Raw genomic sequence first — 26,444 nt, forward strand, 5'->3', positions numbered from 1 at the left:
TCTGAAATTGGTTTTGGTAGTACTTACGTGTTAGCTGCCACAGTGGTATAAGCGATATAATTTGTTCCAACAAAAAAGCGAACCATTTTAGAGAAGAATACTTTCTCGATATAGATTTCTTGTATCAAAAATTATTCCAAAAAACACAATTTTGTCCATTGCATCTCATTCTAGGGTGTGGAAAAATTTTTACCGTCATTTTTAGAGTTTGTGGGCACCGGTCTTCTAACAAACCCCTGGGCGCCATAATCCTTAGCTACGGTGCTGCTCCAAGGTATAATTCGGTTCACGTTCGGAGACTATGTAGCAGTGGAAAGGAGAGACTGGAAAAATTCCGACATCGATTTTCCGCGGAATTTTACGATCGTATCACACAATGCATGAGCATCAATTCGATTTAGCCAGCTCTAAATCTTCAGGGCTTCTGAACCTCGGGGTTAACGTTACTCCAACGAAGTTTGGGCTGCCGCAAATCCGAAAAAGCATTGCTCAATATGTATATCGAACAAATATTGGCAGACGGCACATCGAATAATGCGCAAATTATTCGTAATCGTCGTCAACCCGTATGATTCTTCTATCGGTCTATTGACTGACTAATGTAAGTCAGGACGGTTAATCCTTGAGCTGGTAACGACGAGCGCTGCTTACTTTGCACTGGGCAAAGTAATAAGAAGTAAAAAAGAGTTGCCGTATTGAATGCTACACGTGTATTATTAGCACTGCTCGGACTTTGTCAAAACTAATGAATCCTTTAGACTCAGTTTTCTGTTACATTTTGTTATTCTGTTCAAAAAAATACTCGCCTTTTTATTAAATACTAATTACTGCTTTTGCATTGAATTGAAATTTGGAGAAAGAAAGTTTTTCTTCTTCTTTATCGAGAAAACTTCGTCTGTGGTTAAAACCAAAACCAGACTATAAGTTTTAGCCATTTTCGGCCAGTACGGCGTCAACATTCTCATTGAGCATTAAAAATCTGTCGATGCGAGTTTGCTTGGTGCATGATCAAACAAAATTAGATTACTTACTCGAGTGGGTTTATTGCGAAATTGCAAAATTGCACAATAGTCGAGATGCGAAAACCGAGCAAATTTTAATGTTCGTTTACGAATGTACTCTCGTAGATTCAAATATTTGAATTCGCTATTGTAAATATACGTAATAAGTAATTCTCGACTATTGAAGTGAATGTTCTTGGTGCACGATCAAACAAAATCAGATTACCTACTCGAATGGGTTTGTTTCGAAATTGAAAAACTGATGAAGTCTACAAAAGTCTAGATGCGAAAACCGAACATATTTTAATATTTGTTTTCGAATGTACTCTCGTAGATTCAAATATTTGAATTCCCTGTTACAGATATATGTAATCAGGAATTCTTGACTATCGAAGAATACTGAAATTCGATTCTTTCCGTATTACATAATATGACCGAGACTTTCCGTTGAAAAAAATTGAAAAATTTCTGCAAGACGGCCCAATTGGTCGGAACATGTCCATTCCAGAAATCGTGAACTTTAAATTCCACCCTAATTTCCAGCTCTCCTGGGTGTCTGCTCTCAAAATCAATACCGAGTGCGTAGCATTCGCCCTCTACGTGTTGGGGTAGGTCCCTAACCTGCGCATTTCTGAACTGGGCAGGAATTTGGGCATGAATCCATCTGCAGATGTGATCTACTCCTAATTTTCCACATTCTGTGCCCGGGCTAATTATTCCGTTTGGGGACAGGATTATTGGGCGTATCTTCCGCGGTAGGATATACCTACATCTACATACGGGTCCGGGAAAATAAAAGGCGAGCTAAATTGGATCGAAAACGTAGTCACGCTGCCGGCATTGCGTGATGTATTCAACTGCCGATTTGGATTTAATTAGAGTTTTTTTTCTGCGTCCGCCAGAGAATGAGGCAGTTAGACGGTAATATTTTCACGCCTTGGTAACCGCGTCCTTCGCGTCCTCATCGCCACCGCCTCATGTCGGTGCTAGAAGTACGTCGTCAGCAACCGTCTCGAGTCGACGCGTCCTCGCTTTACGCAGAGCGAAAGTGAATTTCTCTCAGGTGTCTTCACTCTTCGCGACTCGAACTTTGAGGTATAAAATTTTTGTAGATTAAACTTCTTTGTATAACTGCTTTCGAAGCTGGATGAAATGTGTAACTTGAAACTGGATCGATGTCCGCGTCTCACAAACTGGGATCCATTTATTAGAATAAAATGTCTCAACTTTTGAATTTTCTCAAAATTGCTCAAGGATTTTTCTGATATATGGCTTGTCGTAAAAGAGGATTGAATTTAATCCGCTCACATCTCTATGTAGTACCCAAAATTTCAAATAAGGCATTTCAGATCAACGCAACGCTTTCAGTGTGAGTTTCGCAAATTCTGACTCATATAAATTATCGCTGCATGCGCGGTAAATCACATGCAGAAGATTAAATTACCGTTAACTTTACTTGTGTTGCTATAATTGTTCTTGCGCATTCAGATAATGTGTGTTTACCTTACGGAGGTTGGGAACTCAACACAATCCTTGCAACTTTTTAAATTGAATTTCTTAGTGCAGAGGAGAAATAAAATCATAATTTCATAAAAACCCTCCATTTCTTCGAGGAAACACGCAATCTTATTATTTTCATTCCGTGATTAAATCCATCCGGATCCAAATTACGTTAAATAACGTAAAAAGTTTCGAAGAAAAGCCGAGGCAGCGGATACGAACAAAAGGCCAGGAAAAAAGTCGGAAGGTATGAATCCGGAAACTTGATCTAAAGGTAATTCGATGTCGCTGAATCGAACGGTGATAATAATTTTGTAATCTTTACTCATGATTTCAATGCTGCAATGCTTATTTTTGAAGATACGAAGATGAACAAAGGATACTTTTTCACGTCTTTTTTCCCCCCAATTCTTGTTTCATACATTTCTTCGTAAAGTTATTAGGTTCCGAATTAAGCGGTTGAAACCCTTTTTTTCATAATAATCTCGGGGGTCGATTGCAGAATTATTATCACCACTCCTTTCAACGTCATCGAATTACAGTTAGATCAAGTTGCGGGTTCATACCAAAAAGTACTACTTTTCATGCTTATTTACCGGTCTATAAGGCTAAGCGAAATACCGAATCCAGGGTATTGATACCGAGACTCAATCTCAGGCGAAGCTGTTGGAGAGTTATGAAACTCTGTAGGTAAAGGTGGCTCGGGATCGAAGGGAACGATTTAGCTCGACTTTTTTTCTCACCTGTAACTAATCAAATTCTGAATGAGCCAGGAGACATTTTCAGAGGCCTGGTTGAAGCGAGTCACAATGGACCCGATCCGGCAGCGTCTTGCGCAAGAGACGCAACTGCCTACACCTAGAAACAGCACCTCTTCCCAAGTTCCCCGATCTCTCCTCCTCCTCCTCTGCCACCGACCGTGCAATCAGGCCTTCACGTATTTATTATCTCGCACAAGTTTCGATCATCATGGAAGTCCGTCTGTAATCACAACAATAACGCCTTGTTAGCGGGGAAAGTTCGGTCGACGGAGCTTTTTGAGCTCAGTGCTGTTGCTGCTGCCATGCCGCAAGCTCAACGGACACGGCGTAATCGACGAGTTGTGCAAGCCCTTCGCTGCATGGAACAACGTCGCGTATACCCGGATAGTCGGGCGAGCACCAAGGCTGCCAAAATTGGACAGAGAGTCCTTTTTCCGGCAGCTGAGATCGAAGGCTTAGCTGACGTACTTTACTTCACAGTTGAATTTCGTTACGCGCAATTGAATCCTGACGCAGCAAGACGAACAGCCGATCTCCCAGCCCAAGAGAGAGGGAGACTTCTCGAGTTAATGCTCCGAGGACACACGCATGTGTTCGCCAGGCTTTGCTTGTTCCTCGGAAACACATCGTGCCAACTTTTAACCGGTCCTCCTTTTCACTCCAGCCGCGCACTGCTCGACACTTGAAAGTTATTTGCTCGCTTCTGCACCGGAGTAATTAATACCACCGATCCCCTATCGACGAGTGTCTCCGTCTTTGTTTACCGAGAGAACGTGCAATTATGCTAGTTTAAACTGATTGCCGATTCATCACACGTCCACCGACGCCGGAGGCAGCCGAGAGTTCTGCTGAACACGAGGCATCTCTGCACTGTTGTCCGTTCTTTGTTGCAGGCTTCGCTTCAGGGGTAACCTCGCTATAAAAACATAAAAATTGCGCTTTTTTGAAAATTTTTTTTGGATAAAAGAAAAGGTAATAAGATAACAATAATTAAGAAAGTTATTAGGCATATATTTGAGTATGATACAAAAAATTACTACCAAAAAATCTTCAATAATGTGTAACTGGTGCACATTTGAATGTGAAAAAAGAAAATTACTTAATCTACATGTTTACTGGTGCTGGTGAAAATGTAGGGGATTTAATAAATACTGTTTTTTGTGTAACTGGCGAGTATCTAAATAAAACACGTTAAATTTTCGACAGAAAAGGGCAATCATTTGTGGATAAATAATGCTTAAATTAACTTATCGAAAATCTCCTACGTATTTCACCAGCTATAAACATGTTGATGAGGTAATTTTTTTCTTTTTTTTCCAGATTCAAATTTGCACCAGTTACAATGTGTAGCAGAATTGAACATGTCTCGCAAGAATGGCTCCTGTGTCGCAATTTTTGAATATTTTTTTCGGTTTATACTTAAACATATGCCTAATAACTTTATTAAATATTATTATCTTATTTCTTTTTTTACATCCAAAAAATAATGGTCAAAAAATTGCTTGTTTCTAGGTTTTTACAATGGCGTTACCCCTTTAAGTTCGGTACTGCATAATGGCTCGATTCATCAGTTGCAGATGTTTCACGATCGGGAAGATCATATTCTTCTGTTTTTTTTTTTTCTTTTCCTTTCATTTTTCGGATTTTTCTCCTCCTTTCTCTTGCTCGCGTTTCTGTATCACTTCGTTATGTTGTAATGGGCGGAAGTTAAACAGGCGCAAAAAAAAAAAAAAATAAATGGAGAAAGAAGAAAAATCTCTGCCAACTGTCTAAACTCCAAAGATATATTATTTTATTCATGGCAGGGATGCGGTGCAGCAGGTCTTTGAAGAGATGCAATTCACCGCAAATGCTCAACGCTATAAAAGATAACACGAACCAAGGGCTTATGAGACTGAATCTTATTCAAGATATTTCGACCCTCTCTTCACGATCTCGACGATCCTTACAACCGTTTCACTTTCATGCTTCTATTTCTTTTTTTAACTTATTACATTCGTTTCGGTGAGCACGAGTATCTATGTAAAAGAGTTCTGTATTTTACATGGCTGCTGGAAATGATCCATGTTCACATATTTTTTAATAATCAATAGGAAACTCGATCGGCAAAATAGATCGATATTTGCACAAGATACATCACAAGATACAACAAGATTTGGATAGCCTCGGACATTTGAAGTGCGAGTACTCCAAAGAACTTTTAGGACGAAGGAATTAAGTATCGAAACCTTGATACATATTTATTAATAGCTTTAGTGTAGCGTTCGCTGATTATGAATTATACAACGAATACGTGCAATTAGTTGAAGAAAGCGGACGCAAAGTTAAATAATTACAAATGATCATGAAAATCAGAAAACTTGAGCTCACGTCGAATACAGAAAAACTCCAACATTTGGGAGCGGCATTGAGTTGACTGAGCTTAAAAATTTTTCATGCAAAACTTTAGCAATAATTTAAATAGTTTTAGGAAATCTGAAGCTCGATACTTGCTAACGAAAAATGACATTTTTTTCTGAAACACGCATGTCAAGTCTTTTGTTGATTAAAAGTTAGAATCGAGATATCTCGACTGTTTCGTTTCCAACACTACACATTTCTACGGGGTTTTTACCTCCAGCCCCAAGGAAGCAGCCTCATCGCGCAGATTACTTCTATCCCCAGTTAATATCCACCGGCGTCTTATCTCGGAGAGAAATTGTTATTGTGCAATAAAAACAAAACGAAAAAAAAAAAAAAAAAACAATGAGAAAATGGAATTGCTTTTGTCAAGGATCCACCTTCGCCTTCACCTCCTCTTCCTTATCTCGAGGAACACGAGAGTTTCACTCGGATTACATTCTGCGGGGAGACCTTTGGTGTTTTATTCCCAGTCGAATGAACCCATGGCGACATGGATCTGAAGTGTTTTGCTCGCAGGCTAAATCATGGAATTTCTACTCCGCGTCCAATAAACCCTGAGAAAAACTGTGCCAGTTGTAGGCAGGCGCGGGGGCATAACAATGGGCAGACAATAGCTGAGGGCGACTAGCCAGGATTGCCAAACTTTTGTTAGTCACACAACTATAAAAAGGCAAAGGTTAATCCCGTCCGAATATTGTCGTCATGGACCGGAATCCACGAATCACTCTCATTGATTTAATTTATGCTAATCGTAAGCGCCACACAATCACGCATCGCATCCTATTGTTTCCTTCTTCGATACTTGACAATTAGCTGCACGTTATGTTGTCTTATCTGTCATCATCTTAAACGTGGTTCGTTCAGGCTTTTCGTTTACGCGTGGAGAGTATAACGATCTATCCACCGAGTTTAGATCGCTGAAATTAAAATTTTTACCAAGTTTAATCTTGAAGTCGCATCATTGCGAACTCGTTACAAGTGAAACACATTCAAATTCGAATATATTAATCAGGGTGGTCCTTATTTATGGTGTTTACGAATTTTTTCCGGGCTGCCTTCCAAATCGACTTGAAATAATTAAAAAACTATTCCTTGATTTTTTTAACTTTTATCTCAACTTTAACCTCTCCCTGTAAGAGGGTGGTTTTCCCCATTTAGGTCACACGCGTGTTTCAGCCACATTCTCTGTATATGTATATTTTATTACGAGAGTAATAATGTTCAATAAAATTTGCATCTGCGAGATTTTAGCGGGCATTAGTGTTACTATCTGAGAAAAAATTCAAATCATCATACCAGGCAGTCTAGACGAATTGCACACCCTCAAAATCAAACTTTTTTTTTTTTATTTAGAGGGTGTATAATATTTCATAAAGGTCACCAAAACCAAAGGCTTGTATTATGTTTTTCATAAGAACTTTGAATTTCATACAGTATATTAGTATACAAAATGATATAAATATTTAATAACGAAGCTAGAAATTGAGTTATGTTGCGTGATTTATGCATAATTTTGTGAAAAAGGGAGATGCAGGGTCTAAGCAGTGAAATAATTTACGAATCAATTTTCTAAGGTGAGTAACTAATTCAATAAGAGTCGTTTGGCTTCTTTTGATGTTTATTTAAATTATATCTTATATAAATATTATGTAATATTATATAAATTACGATACTTTAAATTATATCTGTTCTCTTACACTATGCCACCCACCGAATTCGCTCTTCCGTCAAGTCAATTTAAAGTTGTTATCCTTGCAATTACAGTATGTTTTTAGAATCTCCAATTATTTCCCATAGGAAATCGCTGTATAATTATTGGGTGCACTGTATATTCACCGATACCTTCACCGATGATGGGGGGTATTCGTTCAGTCTGATCAGTGAACGAATCTGTTTTTGATTTTACAATATAATTTGGCGACTACTTTATATCTGCGTTAAATAATTAATAACGTAAAATGGAGGCGTGACTTCAAAGGGATAGCATATACGATGTAATAAGGCACAATGAAATTCATTGACTGAGAATCCCACTTGGCATAATATAGGCAGGAATTCAGAAAATGTTTGCTCGAAATGTCATCTCAGAATGGATCTAATTGTTACACGTAAGGACCATTCATTCCAGATTCTCTGTCGAACGTGCAAGACCCATGACATGGTCGTCTGGGGTGACTTATTGTTAGTCCATTAGCCGTGAAGACTGTCGATCGGTGTACTTTGTGACTACGCAATATTCACGTCTCATCTTACGCCGACACATATGTGGGTACACTTTGCCCGGGTTCATTCGTACACACCCAAAGTTCCTCATTGACTAATTCCGAATGGCCAAACTCGAAGCTACAGGTAGACGCTTTCATCATTCTGAATTTAAAAACATTGCTGCTATATATTTTCCACCAAAAAATTCGTTTTTTCAATCAGTTGATCTGAAATTATATTGAACATTGACTAGTTATCATTGCCTGAAGATCGTGGGGCGATAATGTTTTCGAAAAAATAATGTCTAAGGTTTCGTAAAATTTTCAGATTATTTGTGCGTGCAATTCAAATGAGCTAGATATTTATTGACATTGCTTCGAACACAGTAAGAGTAAATGCTGAAAACAAACCACAAATGAAGAAAACTACGTATCAAAACGGATGTTTCTACTTGAAACTTCATTACTACTAGTGATAGATTCCGCAAATCCTTTTCTGTAGAATATTTTTCATTATTCTCACAACCGATCAGGGATTGTTATTTTATCTATTTTTATCATTGAAACTGCATTCAGGATATACTTTAAAACTCAAATGATACGAATCCAATTTGCAAAATAGATAGCTGTGTTCTAATTTTCAGAATCGAATATTATTCGCTGATAATAATCCATAGTCTGAAAGAAAAACAATGATATATTTCTTGATTTCGGAATATTAGGTTTTTCCAGGAAAGTGATAAAAACTAAAATAATAAAAGGAAAGAATTAGTTTTTCATCCAAACGTTTAATGTGATCACTTTACTGCTTCATAGCAAATATAGTTTTTCGATTTTTATCTCGTCTACACCTTGAACTTGATGATTGTCCAAACCTTCCATGTTCACATAGATGGACCGATACGAGCCGCACATGGCGTGCGTCTTGCATATTTTCGACACGCATGGCCGATCGCAGCTATGGCTTCGTGGCGCCAACGCCAACGCTGAGTGGCAGGATGCAAAGCCACGTGATTATAGCCATCCGATGCCGTTCTGGGTAAGTGACACAATAATATGTTTCGTGATATATGGGGGCTAGCTTCCTTTTCCCATAATTTATAACCCGCTGCCAGCTGCAGGGGTTCATTCGGAGACTCCAACTTTGAACGCAATTTATGGCTCGATCTTCGCGACGTGGCCCTCCAACCCCGTCTTCGCAAACGTAGAAATACGACCCACCTAAATACTCAATTTGACTTTAACTACTGAGCAACGTGGTGTAATGAGTTCGAGAGTTTTTCTTAACCATACATGTCGTTTCGCCAAACACGTGGACACTCGCAAACCCGTTTTATCAGCAGATGTAGCAAATGAGAGTGGTAAATTTGTGATAAAAGGGAACAAGGAAGATTAAATGAAATTGATATTCACCAGGCACTAAAGATCTTGAGTCATCAAAGGAAAAGAAATCAACGATGTTCTTGGCGAAAATAATTTTTACAATGAAAACGAAAACTGGCCAGTTTTTCGGATACTTCTTCGCAATTTAGTTGAAGTCAATAAACCGAAATCGAAATGTCACAGGTATTACGGATTGATCGGAATTAGTCTGAGAGTTTTAATAAGAATCTACGTATGAAGAAAATTTCCGAAATTTATTTTACTTTGATTCTTTTTTCAAAAATCGTACTAACAGTTCAAAAATTCTAACTTATTGGAGTAAGTTGAGGATATTTCAAATAAATTGATGAAACTTGTATTATCATCAAACCTTGCCAAAATTTATCAACCAAAAAAAAAAAAATAAAAAATCAATTTTGACGTGGATTTGCATAAGTTCCAAAAAGCCAATAATTCAATCTGCCGCTTAGGAAGAATCATTGAGGTCAAGGAAGAAGGGCTGGTCCAGTTTGTTAAGTAGATATTTTCGAAATAGTAATTGCCTATATAGTTCAATTTACAATTTATTTACAATTTACATTACTGCCATTTATCACCACATTTATACACATCATTATATGGGGTTTAATATGGCCCTGGCATGTTTTACCGTAGTCAAACACTGTGGTCCGTATAATTGAGGCCTATCAGTGCATTTCAAGAGACTCAACATACTGGCTGTTGGTAGTTGAGTACGAGCGAGAAAAAACATGTAGCATATATAACTCGGTCTGATTTTTTCCCCGTTATCGTAACGTATATTTATGCTGCGTCATACATTCATACATAGTACTATATACGTTATTTCTTAATGGTATTTTAAGGATGCAAAAATGAGAATAATGAGGGAACAAGTCAAAGATGCCAACGACGCTGGCAACGGGTACGAGCGTAACTAACTGTTTTTGGTGAAAGACCCTGAAGAGGTATTTTACAGACGCATCACTTTTAATTCCTCGGTAAAATTGGCCGTAAAGACGACCGTCCTCGGATATGAGGTAGGTGGGTAGGTGCGTCGTAAAAGCCTCACCGAGAATTCAATTTCAGTAGCCGCAGCCACGTTGTTTAAGATACCCGCGTAACGCGTAAACTGAAATCAAAAACGACACTTTGCAACCACCTGACGCTCGAGTGATTATGGCAACAAAGACTATAATGAATCCATGTAACGAGGTAACACAGTTGTGTTCGAATGCGTTTTATCACCTCTATTTCCAATTGTACAACACTAATTTGCAAAAAACAACCGACACACAAAGGCTCTGCTTTCGATTTATCAGGACAATTTTTCTGAAACCATTTCTTTTACTCCCAACCTATGACCTTAAACAAATTGCAGATGCGTAATATTAATTGAGCATTGGCCTTAGAATCAATAATAATTGTTATAAATTGCTACGTAATTTGTTCATAACAAGGGAGAGTGAGGCACATTTGGACAATACCATTTCTCGAATTTACAATATGCGTATTAGAGTGGCTCCATTCGCATATTCTTCCTTTTCACGATTAACTGCAACACTCCAGGATTTTATTTAGAATAAGAGTTCAAAGAGGCTTCATTCAAGATTTTGAGTATATCAGCAGAATAGGACGCATTCGGATGATTCACGTGGCGCATATTTAAAAACGTGTTTTAGAATATGTTTCAAATGTATAAAAAGCAAATTAAAATGATGTACTACATACTACTGCATAACTAACAGTCCAAAATGCAGTAGTCATAAGCAGTTTATGTAACGCGAGTATGTTTTACGTGTTTTTTCATACATGTGTTTGGTACGTAAAGTAACTGTTTTAACGATGGCGAGTGTGAGTCACAGCTGCGCATGCGCGGAGTATAATAAAGAGCATTCTTAAGTGGTAAGAGTTGAAAGTGGTTTTTTCTGTACTCCGCGCATGCGCAGTCCCAAAATTAATCGGACATCACACGATCGTAACCTCAATTTAACATACTCTTGTTATACAAAGGATCTCGTGCAATAAGGAAGCAACGGTATTTTTGCATCGCGTACTTGCAATATTCGTCTTCGGCTTTTATTCGTGTCCACCCACAACTCCATTGCAAATTTACTTTCGACTCAAAAAGACCGAGTTTGCCTCCTTGTTACACAATATAGTATATTAAATTATGCCAGAGTGAAAGCCTTTTTTTCATATTGCTGCTGCGGCTGATCTCGTTTATTTGCCCATTTGACGTTTCTAGTTAATCACAGTTATTGTTGTATTAAACTAATCAACAGAAATCTGTAAAATTCGAAATAGTAAACATAAGTGAACATGAGTAAGCATTTTCTTATGACGTACGTGATTTTACCTTCCTTTTACTGTATTGAATAACCCATCGTCCTAATAACGACCCAGATAAATCGTTGAGTTATAACTCGCATCTCATAAAATTCATATAATTAGATTTTGGACCATAAATTCAGAAGAATACATCACTGAAATTGTTTTGAAGTCAGGAAAATTGTGTGTTCAAATTTGTTCCACTGTGGGGAACATTCGGTCAAATGCAAAACGCAATGCAAGATACTACGTAATGAACGGAATTACTCATCCACTCCAAAATCATACTGATATAAACGGTTTTTAAGGATGATAATTGGCTGCAAAAACACTGTCCGAATGTACCTTCCTCTCCTCTTCCCAGAGTAGTTCGAAAAATGTGACTCCATTTCAAGATTTCGTTTCCGATAACAGCTCATTTGCGTTGTTTATATGCTTAATTTTTTATTTTATTTATTTATTTATTTATTGTTTTTTTTTTGCCTTGGTGATCTTGGAACTGTTCTGTCTTGACTTGAATTTAATGCTTCCATTCTAAATTCCGGCCGTGTTCGAAACGAAATTTCGGTGAATTGTCTTGCGGGTGGGTGTTTGGTTTTATTCAATACCTTTATCCGTCGCATTGTCTCGAGCATACATTAACCACTCTCACTTTGTTGCCCAATAACGGAGAATTGCAACAGTATAGCGGGGTACCCAGGCGTTACATTATTGAGTGGGTATATTCTTATTTCACGACAAATTTCCTTTCGCAACAATCTCGAAAACTCGATGCTTGAAAGGCACTATAGTTTTATTTTCTTCTACATTAATAATCCAAATTGCTTCAGCAATTGTAAATATCTATAGAGTTTTTTCAGCTCAATGGCAACGCTTTGACTAATTACAATTACACTAGTTGACATAAGTAGAAAGCATATATTTGCTTCTACCGTACTCAGGTACATTTGGCGTCATGACTTGCTAAAGTTGTGGTTCAAATTGCGAAATTTTTTTAGTACCATTTTCTGCGGTCACCAAAAATGTAGCAATTATAACGGGAGCGTTAGTGTTACCTTTCCGGGTACAGCGGTTAAAAAAAAATTCCCAATGAAATATCTCATGATTCCAAAGTGAAAATAGATGTGTCAGAGTAGGATTATGGGTATCAATGTCTCCAATGAAATGAGTCATCGCCAAATGGAATCAAACGCATAATAATACCGGATTTTCATCATATTGAAACGATTTTGCATTTTTTTTTCTTATATTATCAAGTAAAAATATCGTAGGTTACACACACATTGATTTTATGAATGATCTATGTGTGCTTATCACTTGATATTATTTATGAAAATTTATATATTGACCTCTCATGAACTTCCTCTAAAAATATCTCCTCTTTATGCAATGACGCATTGAAATAGATTATCTGGGGGCTTCAAGTGAATTAAAAAATGTACTTATTTCTTGAAACTTTGAGTTTTCGCGAATTAAACCACTCATTTTCAGCGCAGCTTATGCGTAAATAAGTGCCGTCCATTAGGCGGACGAAAATATTGATCACGCCGATCATTAATTTCGTATGAATTACGAATGAAAACACGTTGAATGGCCGCTTCATAATTTGAAGTACAAGTATATACAGAGAGACTTTAGGTATCAATGTTTGCTTTATTGCTCACTCCCAAAATTGGCTCGCTGTTAGCAAAATTCCGACTACAAGATTCAAATTTTTTATACCGATACCTTTTTGGTGAAAATGGTAAAAATAAATTTTGTAGTTGAGGGTGTTTCAAATCTTTTTTTCAAATTGGTTTTTGCTATAATTTGCGTTTGTGATATAAAAAAAATATCAATCCTGTCCCTCTTAAAAATTCACAAAAACAGTAAATTCTTTTGTAGATCAATTTTGTTTGCGTAAATGTTTCCTTCCTACCTCTACCAATATAAAGAAATTAGGAGACGTTGCTTCGAAATAGGTGAACTAAAAATTTACAAATAAATCACGGAATGTACCTATTTTCATATAGTATGAAAATTTTGTTGACTATCAGAAGTATCAGATTAATACAAGTTTTTCCGTATATAGGTTGCCCACATATTTCTGTCACCTGTATACGTATCTGCTTTTACCGCACATCTACAGGTACAAGTCAATCTTGTGCCTCCGCATCGATGCACATGAAAGCTATTTCTTTCACGCATCTACATTTTATTACTCGGCCTAGCGAAAAAGTTGTTTTGACTCATCTTTTTAGTGCCTTATACGTAAAGGTACGTGTAAGGCAGAACTTTTTCGCACGGATGCTTTACGTCAAAGTACACAGACACGATATATGTATTTGCACCTGTCGTTAGCGCAGCTCGTCAACGGCTCTAGACAGTACGTGCTGTGTACTATAGGTACATTATATGTATATTTTCAAAACTTTTTCACTTTTGTTAGCAAATTTTTCTGCAAGTTGACACGAAATGAGTGGATGAATAATAAACAAAATAAAAGAAAATAAATTCAAATAAACACAGCTACGGAATGAATGTAAAAGTAGCGTGGCGTGCAATTTTTGCCAAAACGTATAGGTATATATACAATGCGAGTTCCGTAAGGAAATAACGTTTTTATTTCTTCAACTTCCCGTTTCGTGTCAGGTTCACACCTGCCCGTCAAGCCGCGTTGCAATTTTAATATTTTTTGCACGTGAGGTCCAAATTTTGCCACCGTTTGGGTCGGTCGTATAGTTGTCATTAATATCATCGTTGTGTTGGTACTATCGGTGTTATTGTAATTTTTACCAGTTCCATAGTTTTTACATTATATGTAAGGAAACATCTACGCCTGAGTTTACTATGTAGATCATAAAATTTGCTCCAAGTCAGAACGGTAGTTAGTTGTAAAGGCGTGAATCGATACGTTACGTCTGGGTGTTACGTGCGTGCTGTGACGAGTCGCAATAAATTGCTGAATTCGATGGTACGGCCGAGTTCAATTATCAGATCTATAAACAGCACTATACGTGTAACATCGATTATCACGTTCTGTTTATCATTTTTCGTCGCATCATTACAAGTATATGATGTAACAATATCCAAAGTTTATTATATCACGTAACTCCACGTCTATAACGTGTGTCGATTAGCTCGGTCTGCAAACAGTTATGTTATTGATAGATCGAATACGGTACTATTCATACTTGAATACGGATGAACTTGTAATTTTTATTTGGAAAAATGAAGTGAAAGATATTCCATGTTTGAACTAATTTCATTTCAAGAGATGAATAAGAAAATCCGGGAGAATGTTATATGATTGATTTCCTGATTACGACAATTAGTTCTTAATTATTCAATTTCTTTTGACCGTATTTAATGAATCCCTTACAAAATGACAGTAGACAAATCTCCTTGATACTTGTTAAAAAGCTCAAATCATATATATTTTCGTCAGACTTGCTCATGCTACGATTTCACTGTATGCCAGGTTTGTATAAATTCTTAAATATGTTAGCAGTAATCAGCGAGCAAGTGAAGTTTTCAATTTAAAGTAATTATTATCAATTCATATCGAAGCCTGCAAGCTTAGACAGCCCAAGTTTGACAAAAAATATCCATATCTATTATCGCAGATAGAAAAGGAACTGGTACCTTTACTTGTTATTCCATTTTCGTTTTCTTGGAACGTTTATCTTAGAAGTTTTTTTTTTTTCCCTCGTCTATACTTCAACGCTTTCCGAGTAGTTACATCTTAGAGGCACTCTCAGCTATGTAACAAAATTGTTTGGATATTCATTTCTCCGGACTGACCGCAGACCACCGCAATAGTGTGTGCGAGTGAATTTATGCACGATGGCAATCCACACCTATTAGAATGAGTGTAACGTGCAGGCGTATATGCGACGTTGTCCGGTACGCTTGGAAGTCGGCTTACGCTAATTCGGGGATTCGACGCCTGGCACGAAATCTAGCATGTCTGTCCGGCTGTTGCATTTGCTCCGAAGAAAACGTAAAACAAAATGAAACGTAAGACAAGAATAAAGAGGATCAAGTTGTAAGAGGAAAAAAATAAACAGGCGTCTCTACGTGAGATAATCCGATGAATGTTTTTGTGGGAGTCCAACGTTCCATGTAATAACTGAGGTTTTTTGGCTATACCGTTACTTACAGGGCGCAAAGGATGGACGCATTACCGAAGAGGAACCGAACGGCCCACTTCGTGTCTCGGAAACATCTCGTAGTCGAGTAGGCACAGACATACGGTATCACATATTGGAAACATTTATCTCGAATGTTCAGTTCGACAGCCACTGCAGTAAAAAGACTGAATTAAGAGAGAGAGAGTGAATTTATATTGAAATCATAAAATGATCATGTCACCTTTAGCCAGATGCTAACCAAGCACAGATGATAGCCACAACACATTCTTTGAATTTCACGTACAACAAGCAAAATATCCAGCATCGTCAGAATGTAGCGTTTTACAGTCGTTCATGATGAATTCACATACACATTTTTTTCAGGATACCTGTATCAGGTCCACATGTTTGATACTGATGGTCCTCGTCGTTTTTTGGCCGTTCTAAGGCTGTGCTATAATCTCACATGCGAGGAAGAAAGAAGAATGAAGACGGGATCGAAAAACAATGAGAGGATAACAGAGGTGGTTGCGAATCGGGGAAAGCAAGAGGTAAATGGAACCGATCCCTTTATCACGTTCGCGATTCTTTTAGCAAGACTTATGTACGACAAAAAGTTTGGTTACGGCACATACGGTAAACTCGTTCTGTTAGGTCTGATCTCTCGAGGTCGCCTGTTGCATAATGGAGGAGGATTCTGATTCTTTTAAGAATCTGTGTGAACACTCGACAAAAGTGCCAATACAGATTTCTGGTACTATCGGAGTGTTCGCGGAAGCATGCCGGCCCTTACAGGTAGTTAAATTTTGAACTACTTTTCGTGGCTTGGAATCCAGCAAAGGATATAAATCGACATAATTCGCAATTATAACATGCACTCTTTAAACAATATGTTTCATTTCGCAACTGAACTGTAGGTGCGTAGAAGTCATCAATTGGAGCGGGGTTGGAGTTTCGGATTTGAAAAGTTCCGAAAGCGCCCAATTCCAAATTATTTAATTGCGAAACGAAGTGAACTGATCAAAGTTTTACGAAACAAGAAAGTTTAGAATGGTTGAAAACCCGACGGCTCCAAGTTCCGAAATGCTGGATTTCGAAAATTCAAGTTACGGTAGAGCAAAATTTCGAAAAATAAAGTTTGGATAGAGTAAAATTTTGAAAATTACTAATATACTCACACAGCGTAGTTTACACAATGAGAGGGTGTAAAAAATTAAAAAAACCGAAAATCAGAATGACCAGGATTCCGGCCGTCAAAATATTGAAAATCCAAAGCAAAGAAAGACCAAAGTGGTGAAATGTCACTAAGCTAGAAATTCACAGAGCTAAAAATCTTCGATCATTCGGGATTTCGATGTTTCATATACCAAAATTTTCTCATTTTCGCACTTTCGGAACTTTGACTTGTCGGAGCTACGCCCTTTTGGCATTTTGTTCTTTCGGAATTTTGCCTTTTCTGAACTTTACATTTTCGGAACTTAGCATTTTCGCAATCATTTTTGAGTGTCGGGTTTCGGACCATTCGAAAATTTGATGTTTCTTCAAAGTTAGATTTCTTTACTTCAAGTTTCGGTACCAAAAAATTCGGAATTTGACGCTTTTGGAACTTTTCAAATTCGGGATTTCAAATCCACCCCTAGCAATTGCAGGATCGAATGGCATGGTTTAAGTTGAACAGGCCGCAGGATTCCTTCTTGTTCTTCCAGCCATAACAGTCGAGGCATTCGAAGTTTTCAGCAACCTCCGTCCATCTTTGAGATCCGTGATTGTCGATTGTATCGAAGTTGATTTTCAGCATTTCATTAATGTGCCTGAAGCAGTGTCGTAAAACTGCGTGAATATAACTGAGAACATGACGCTGGCTCGAATACTATAAACAAATATAATCTGCCATCATCATCTACATAACCACGGCTCTCCTTCTCAGCTTTGGTTAATTGCGTATACTGGCTGCGCGTGGCTGATGACATAGTCATAGCGCGTCTATTGCGACACCGTCATGAACCGGACCGACCGCCACGTGGAGATTTTTTGACACAAATATTTTTGCATAAATCCTGTTATTCCGTTTCAACTCAGCATAGAACACTCATTGGCGTAAATTCGTACCCTGCCAAGATGAATAAAGCTCAGCATTCACCAGTGGCGAATAATTATATCTGAAGTATAACATTTAAAGACTAAAATTGATGGGAAAATAAATGCTGCTCTAGCACTTCCGAATCAGGTCTTTCAAGTTTTCAAACGATGTTTTACCGTTAATGAATATCGGATTTCGTCGCCATTAATTGGGTTCAACGGAAGACATTCTAACAGGCTTTCCAACACCGATTGCGAATCTAGTTACAGAATAACCAAGGCAGTCTTATCTTCACCCGGATTAAATAGGAACTGAAAAACGTAACGCACCAGAAAATTTTCGTTGACAAATTTGAACTGAAAACGGTGATCAACCGTTCCTTAGAATCCAGTACCATTATCTTTTCTCATCATCGGCCTGTACCCGTCTCGAGGAATCGTCACGAGTAATTAACGCTAGGTCGAGGGCTGACATTTGATCCTTTGATCGAGAGAAGGCAAGAAATTTTTATCCCAGGCCTCCGGGCGTTTCGTGATTATAATAAATTCGCAGTTTGTTCCGACACGAGATTCATCCGTTCCCACACGTCCCAAGGCGGAGACTCCGTGCCCTGACATCCGTTGAGCGAGCTCGCAGGTCTCCCTTCGGTTACCTCCCGTGCTCACGAGCTTTTCCGTCTCTGTCCGTCTTTCTCTCTCCCTCTCTCCCGCGCTCTCTTGCTCAGGGCTCGAGTCGCTGCATCGATTCAATGCACGGAGGCATTCCCTTGAATTATATGCTCAAATATTAGAAAAACTACTCTCCGTGTCAAGAGGAGGCAAGCCGACGAGTCACGGGAGGATGCGAGACGGCTTTCCGTGCGTGGAAATCCTATACCGGAAGCAGCGCGTGACCGTCTCTGGTAAAGTTCTCAAAGAATTATTGCGCGCCTGTCCCCATAGTGTACGTACAACCCGGTACGATATCATTGTCTCGCCTTATCAGGAATATTCCCACTGGACGCGGCGATTTGCGGTTCGAAGGCTGACGAGCGGCCGATTGGTTAATTGATCCAGCCTCTAATTATCTTCGGAGAGTGCAGCGACGAGCAGGTATCCGCGATTCTCGGATGAGCTTACCGTGCGCGCGTATGGGATGCGCTTGCTTTTGACAGAACTGCACGCGCGAGTCAAGCTTTTCCTTTCTTCTATTTTGTCTTCGCTGCTTATTGCAGCGGTGGGCATACCCAGGCAGGCACATACTTCGATACCACGTCCAGCAAGTACTTGTGGGTACAGTCAGTCGATAATTAGTATGGGAGGCGTGTGCGCGCGCGTTTACGCATTTTTATGCATTCCTTAGGCGGCTCACACATCCGTTAGGATAATAATTTTAGTTGGACATAATGACATTCCGGCTATACTGCGTTTTACTGACAATGGGACATCCAGGGCGTTAACGGTCTCGGATTCACTTTGTACTTGTTATGGTTTGGCTGTTAGATTTTTTTCTTGATATTCAGTAACAGAAACGCGTCTTATATTGTCGATGGGTAAGTCGAGTTTGTGCCATTTTTTGTACCGTGGTGGAAAGTCTCATCGTCCGCTACGATAGTGTAAAAGCAACGTTGATTTCACTTCTTTTCTCGAAAATGATTTTCCAGCAATTTGCAAATGCCTTTCACGTTTTGTACATCTTCGTGTTTCACGATACACACGTTATTTTTAACTCACCGAAATAAGGACAAATTGACATTATAATCATATGCACTCTTCACCGTCATACCAATCACTTTTATTCGTTTCAACAAGGAGATTTATCCCCTTAATATATGCCGTCTGAAGATGGCCGTAGAAAGAAAATTGAATGCATAAACAAATACGGGATGAATGAATCAGACGAATAATTTGTTGAGGTGCTGAGTACGTACTTATGAAATGTGTGATCATTGCGAAAGCAAAAATTTGAATCTGTGACACTTATCTTAACACATCACTTTATTTCCACCGTTATAATCACAATGCGAGTATACCAAACTGACATGCATTTTCAGTGAATCATCCGATGCACTCAGAGTATATGGAAATTATCACATTTTTTAAACAGCATGACACGCATAATTGTATTTTGCATCAACTTCCACTTAAAGTAGTCCTTCCAATAACTGGAACTCCTTCGATTAATGACGGTTAAAATGTTTGTTTGTACGTGCGTCGATGAAGCGTCATTAGTTTTAAATCGATTAGCCTGTCGCCCAATTCAGGAGATTCGTCTGAATCAATTAGGCATTGATTAATTCATGCGGTTTGTTTCAAATCTACCGCTCGTTTTGTCAATAACGCTTATCTAGTAATATCTCTCAGAGTGAACTACGGGCGGTGTCTAAGGCCTAATGATAAATATTCATACGCAGGTATGCTGGAGTGTTGCAGCAGAGTAGAGCTCTTTGTCCTCAGTTCGAATGCGTGCGGAGGATTTCTTTTGGTCATAAAGTATAGAATTTAAGGCAATATTTTATGTGCTTCTACCGCTTCGCTGATCCGTCGTCCACTCCTTGCTAATTCTAATTAATAAGGCCCTTGGTAGACTTAACGTTCTCTTCCAAGTTCCATGCATATGAAAATCACATCCAGCTCTTCAGACCGCAGCAGGCCTAATCTATGGAGGCAGACGCTTGCCGGATTTGTAACCGTCGTAAAAATATTTCTGTCCGAATATACTGCCCGTTTATCATCGATTAGTTCGTTTATACGCCCTTCATGCTTTATGAAATCATACAACCAGATTTTTACTCTGCAAATGAACTAAAACGTTCATTGGCCAATACGACTCATCTTCAACATTCAGTCATGCTTTTATCATCAGTATGTACAATCAACTAGCTGCAATGTGCATTGTCCAATTTTAATGACGAATCCGAGAATTTGATACCGCACGTAAATTGCGCGAACAGAGAAATTTCGTTAACGCGACAGGAAAAATTGTCAACTAATTATATAGAGAAAAGGTTAATTGAAAAGTATTTTTTTCTCATTGAAACAAAATATTCTTGAGCAAGAATAAATATTCATTTCCCGAAACTGAGATATTTATTGGACTCAAATAATACGATTTACTTGAAATTAACTTGTTACATTCAAGTGATGATTCACTACTTCTAAATAAAAACACCTACTTTAGGCATGTTTGTTTGATTGAAATAAAATATTTTGAAACAGGAAATGATTATTTATTTCCGATACATCTGGGTATTTACTTATCTCGAATGACAAAATCTAAATGAAATTCATTTATTACATTCAAATAAATTTGTAAAAAATATGCTTTTTGAAACCCATATTTATCCATACTGGATACAAAATATACAGGATAGTTGAGTCGAAAATACCCGTTTGAAAGCTTTCATAGTTTTTTTTATGGAGTTCGTGAGAATTTATAAAATAATTGAAATAAATAATACTTACGAATTAATGGTATTTTATCGACCACATGATACCTTCGCTGAATTATTTCATGTACTAATTCATTACAGTATCCGTGCATTTTTCAACAAAATTTCTCCAAATTTTTATGCAATAGCTTCTCACCATCGAGATAAGTACGGCTCAAGAAGAAAAATTACGAACAGAAACAAATTCATTTGGCGTAAGTAAAATATTTATTTAGCATTACGGTTTCCTGCTACTACAGGTTTATTTACCGTCAATATCAAAATTCAAATAAATCAATAGCGTTGAGATCAATAAATATCTGTTTGATTAATATACTGACATTTCTTTTTTCGCTTGGGGAAATAAAATTTATTGCAATGAAGGACATTTTTTCTTTACGCATGCATCGGAAGTAAATGATTACTGTGCTGATGAATATTTCATTTTAAAAACGACGGTAACTTTTGATTTGAAGAAACGATCAAATGGAATCGTAGTTCGTTTTATCTACCTATCGCTCGGTGTCATTTTTCTTGAACAACTCCAGCATGTTCTAACAAAATTATTTCAAACTTTCTATAAAACTTGTGAAATATATCATGCCTGTGAGAAAAGCGCTGCTTCTTGCTTATCGTCAGAGATTTGGAATCATTGCAGCGCAATCCGACAATTAGTGATTCATAGGACTAGCCAAATAATCAACAGTGTATGGGTTTGTTACCGCATGTGGGTGAGGTTGGATCAGCTGCCGGCATAACGTCTCAAAGAAAGACCATGAAGAGCAAGTTGTTATCTGCGATGTGGTGATCAGTGTCTGTAACAGTCTTAACTTTCATAAGTCTCGCAATTTGTTAATGGCAAAAAGACGCAGGAGGTAAATTTTTGAAACGTTATAATTTACTCTGCACCAACTCAAGTTTTGATTCGATATTCACCTGATCACTGCACTACCGTCCTCAAAAAATCTCTTTTTACATTAGAGGATTACTTAACAAGACAAACACAGTCCCCGTAAAAAGAATTTACCGACTTAGCGCAAGTTACACAGAATTTCATGCGTTCAGAGTGGGATGATGAACGGAGTAAAATCCTCTCTTTTCTCAGGTTTGGTGCCTGGTAAGATATCGAGGTTCTCCGACGAAGGTGACGGTGGCAGGAAGAAGAATGGAAAGAAGAAGGAGACCGGTCCATTTGCCGCTAGTACTTACATTAGTCCGAGTGTACAGTTAGGGCATTGTTAACGCCGCGGGTATCCCGTATCGTTGAACCCACCTGCGCAACCTGCGAGTTGAGAGTGAGTTAACACCTGAACATATGCGAGCGCGGGTCGAGGAACATCCGATGAGCATGTATGACGCACGGATTCACGCCTGAGACTTGGTGCGTGGGTACCCAGTTATGTATTATATTGCTGTATGTGATTCTCCCGTGCATACATCATTCTTGCGGATAATACGGAATCTCGGACGGTCCCGAGTACGTTGTCACGTCGCTAATGTAAGACAGGATGGAATACAGCCAATTAGCTGGGCGGACGCTGGCCACATAATGTGCAGTTTTACGTTCTTCGACGCAGGTGCGAAGCCAGCCGCAAAGATTCTTGATCTTCGCTAAGGAGTGCGCTGATCAGACTTCACATTGACATCATCTCAGCCTAAGAAAAGTTATAATAAGCTACAGTTTTGGCTAAATTTAACGGTATTTCGACGAACTACGTTTTTCAACTGGCTATTTTACCTGATACGATTTCGGATGGTTGACAGTTCTTTGCGACTTTCAGCTTTTTTTTTTTTTTTTTTTTTTAATATACGATAATTGCTGAGTATCAGTATTCGCCTAGGTGTTTTATGGGATCAAAATTTTTGTAAAAATACGTATTTATACGCGTGTGAAATAAGCTGTACGAAACGGAAAATTCACACGAATTAAAACATTCGTTTAAATATTGATTATTATTTAGATAAATATTTGACAGAGACAGATGCATTGCAAGAACGTAATATGGACTTGGATGCATTTTTCACACATTGTGCTGAAAATTTTGATAAAACATACGGACAGCCGTATATTCATGAGCTAATTCAACTAATTTCTGCTATAGCTTTACGAACATGTACACTTTGCTTCACATCTGACGAATGTTTCACTCGCACGAGTTCTGGATATTTCTGAATTTGTATAATGAATTTTCTTTACCGCCTGTCCAGTCAGAAAATGAAAATATTAATTCTACGGTGAATCGCTTTGAATATATGTCATACGTGATGCTTATTGATACTCAAAAACTACGTATTTTTGATCGAGCACCGAAAAAAATATCAGTATATTAACCTAACAGCCTAAACGTAATCTTGAGTGGAATGGTTCTGATTCGAAATAAATTTGAGAACTTCGGTCAAACGGCGGCAATTATTATTCAATATTTGTTATGCATGCTTGTTGACACGTGTGCTACTTGTTAATGGTCGAGCATCAGTAAAACTCAATTTATATTTTTTAGAAAGCGTTAACTTTGCTCGGTATTCGAACCAAGGACCACTCGCATCACCTATAATACTACCTGTCTAGTCGCACACTTCTGCCTACTATGCTAAACCATCGCACAGATTTTTTACCAAATTTTTTTCATTCATTTTGCGAGTCGCACATAACTCGATAGTGAGAATCTATTGCATGAAGATATTGAGAGATTGCGAAGAAAGATGCACAGATGTTGGTATGTTATTAGTAGTTCATCTATCTGAAGGTAGTAAAATAGCGGGTGTAATAGTTCTGCTCAACCAAATATTATTAAATCGTAGTATTTATTTCAATTACTTTCGAAACGCACGTGAACTTCATTATGAACTTCCAAACGTGTATATTCGAGCTACACGCCTTGTATATTTATGCATCCAACATAAATAAATATTTGTTTTGAAAGCATACTTTATATACATTTATTTAAATGTAATAAATGAATTTCGAATAGATTTTGTTACTTGAGAAAAGTAAATGCCCCTAGTTGTGGCGAATAAATATTCATTCCTCACTTAGAAATGTTTTATTACAATCAAATAAACAAGTCTCAAATAAGTGTTTTTCAGAAGTAATGAATCATTTATCGAACGTGATAGATAAATTTTAAATGAATCGTATTTTTTCAGACAAATGAATACCCTAATTTCAGGAAATAAATACTCCTTCCTGTTTGAGAATATTTCATTTCAATCAAATATATACGTTTCGAATAATTGTATTTCTTTGGAATTAATATACTATTTTGTCTAAGTGTATTCCTATGCTTGTAAATGTAAGGGCCTAGCCAGTATCAATTTCTTTGGATAAAGGTAAGTGTGCACATCACTCTTCTGCAACGTTTTATATGTTAATATTTACTAATTATCTATCGATACAAACAGATTTAGTAAAAACCGTCCCCGAATATTTCATTTTGAAGCTCGCGACAATTCGAATGCAAACTTGGCAACCGTCTATGTAGTTTCTAGAGTTGCCACCCTTGTTATGTGCTCGACCATGGCGTTCCATGGCGCGTGCGCGGTAGAAATGATCTGCGCAGACTCGGAACGATGGTGCAACTTAACCTCTAAGATTGCCTTGGAAGTCTTGTCTAGTTGCCGCGCTACTTGCGTGATTCAACGACTTTACTGAAAAATCACGAGTTCTTGTTTCGATTGTAAGGTATATCTCGTAAATCAAATGGCCAAATGTTTGTTTGTTTTCACGTACTTACTCATTCAGAATGCTTCATCCTAAGATACCAAAACTTTTTTTTCAATTCCCTACCGTCGCTTTTAGCTTTTTTGCTTGTTTGCTGAAACAAACTTTGACTAAAAATTTCTCAAAAACAAAATGGTCAAAGAACTTCAAATTCAAATAAGTACGTATCAATACTAAACGGACAAATGCTGAAAATTCGAATAAATTTTTACTGCGTGAGTGTGACTCCCAAACTTTCTTAAACGGTATCGAAAATTCTGTCGTGACAGCTTTTTGTTTAACTCGGTGATAAACATCTCGTTGGATACGAAAATGGTTTCGACGTTGGCACGTTTGTGACGCGTCACTCTGACAAGTGCTGGAAAAACAAGGACCCGGAAGGGTAAACCGGCCGCGGCGGTCAGCTGCTGCATCCAGTCTCTCGATCGAGGTCGGTGAAAAAACTGACGTTACATGATTGCACCTTGAATTGATATTTTACGTAGCGAGTCTTTCCATCGCCAAAACGTACAATCTTGACCACTTGAGATTTCTCGAACGTCTAAATCCGTACCAAAGCTTTACAACATTTGCCGTACCGTTGCGCCAAGCGACTCCGCACGTGAGCAGCCGAGTCGCAAGTGTTTTTCAGTGTTTATGAATATTGATACGTACATTGTACATGTAGGTATGGGATATAGTCCAGCGAGTATGGAACACTAATTTTTTTTCGAGCATCAACTCGGCATCAATAAGAAGAATACTTGCGTATTCTGCGAATGCCTGCGAAGGTTAATTTGAAGTATAATTCAAGTCACAAAGAGAGTTTCGAACCTCCGGATCCCAGATTCTGCTGAGATTTTTAGAGGTGTTTCTTTAACCTGAAGTATGGAGTTTCTAATTTGCAGCTTGAACTATTAGGCCTTCTTTAGCACAATTGCAAATTTGGGGTAAAGAAAAACCCCTAGAAATTGCAGCAGAATCCGTGATCCTGATGTATGATGGTTGCCCTTGTCAGTGTCGAAGTAAATGGAAATATGCGGTTGAAGCCTTAATGCAGGTTACGACGTGCACTAAAGTCAAATAATGGATGTAGTAACTACTAAACGCCAATGGTACACACATACAGTTACCTAACAGAATAGTAGCATTGAACTTTTTTTCAATTCTATTCCAATGATTGGTTATCGCACAAGTGCTTTGGAATGGTAACTCATACGTCTTCAGTACCTACTGTAGCTTTGGCAACAATATTATCCACCATTAGTAGCCACCATTGGCTAAATGGTAACAATTCGAGTATTGTGCAAAATACTCATTGCTTTTCCACAGTTGACGTCTGAACCATTGGCAACGAACGCAGAGGTTATAAATAGCTCTGATCGAAATTCCTGTAGAAAAAATTGACGTGATAAAGTGAACGATGGTCGGAGACCCTTCGTCCGGCAAGGTCTTTGATACGTTGCCAGGGTATAAATAGAATCCTCTGGAGCTGGGGACCGTCGTCTCCGGGTCCTGGATCGGTGGATCGTCAACCTGTCGGTAGCGAGCGCTCGCGGTAAC

The sequence above is a fragment of the Neodiprion lecontei genome, chromosome 5, assembly GCF_021901455.1.
Source record: "Neodiprion lecontei isolate iyNeoLeco1 chromosome 5, iyNeoLeco1.1, whole genome shotgun sequence".
Lineage (NCBI taxonomy): Eukaryota > Metazoa > Arthropoda > Insecta > Hymenoptera > Diprionidae > Neodiprion > Neodiprion lecontei.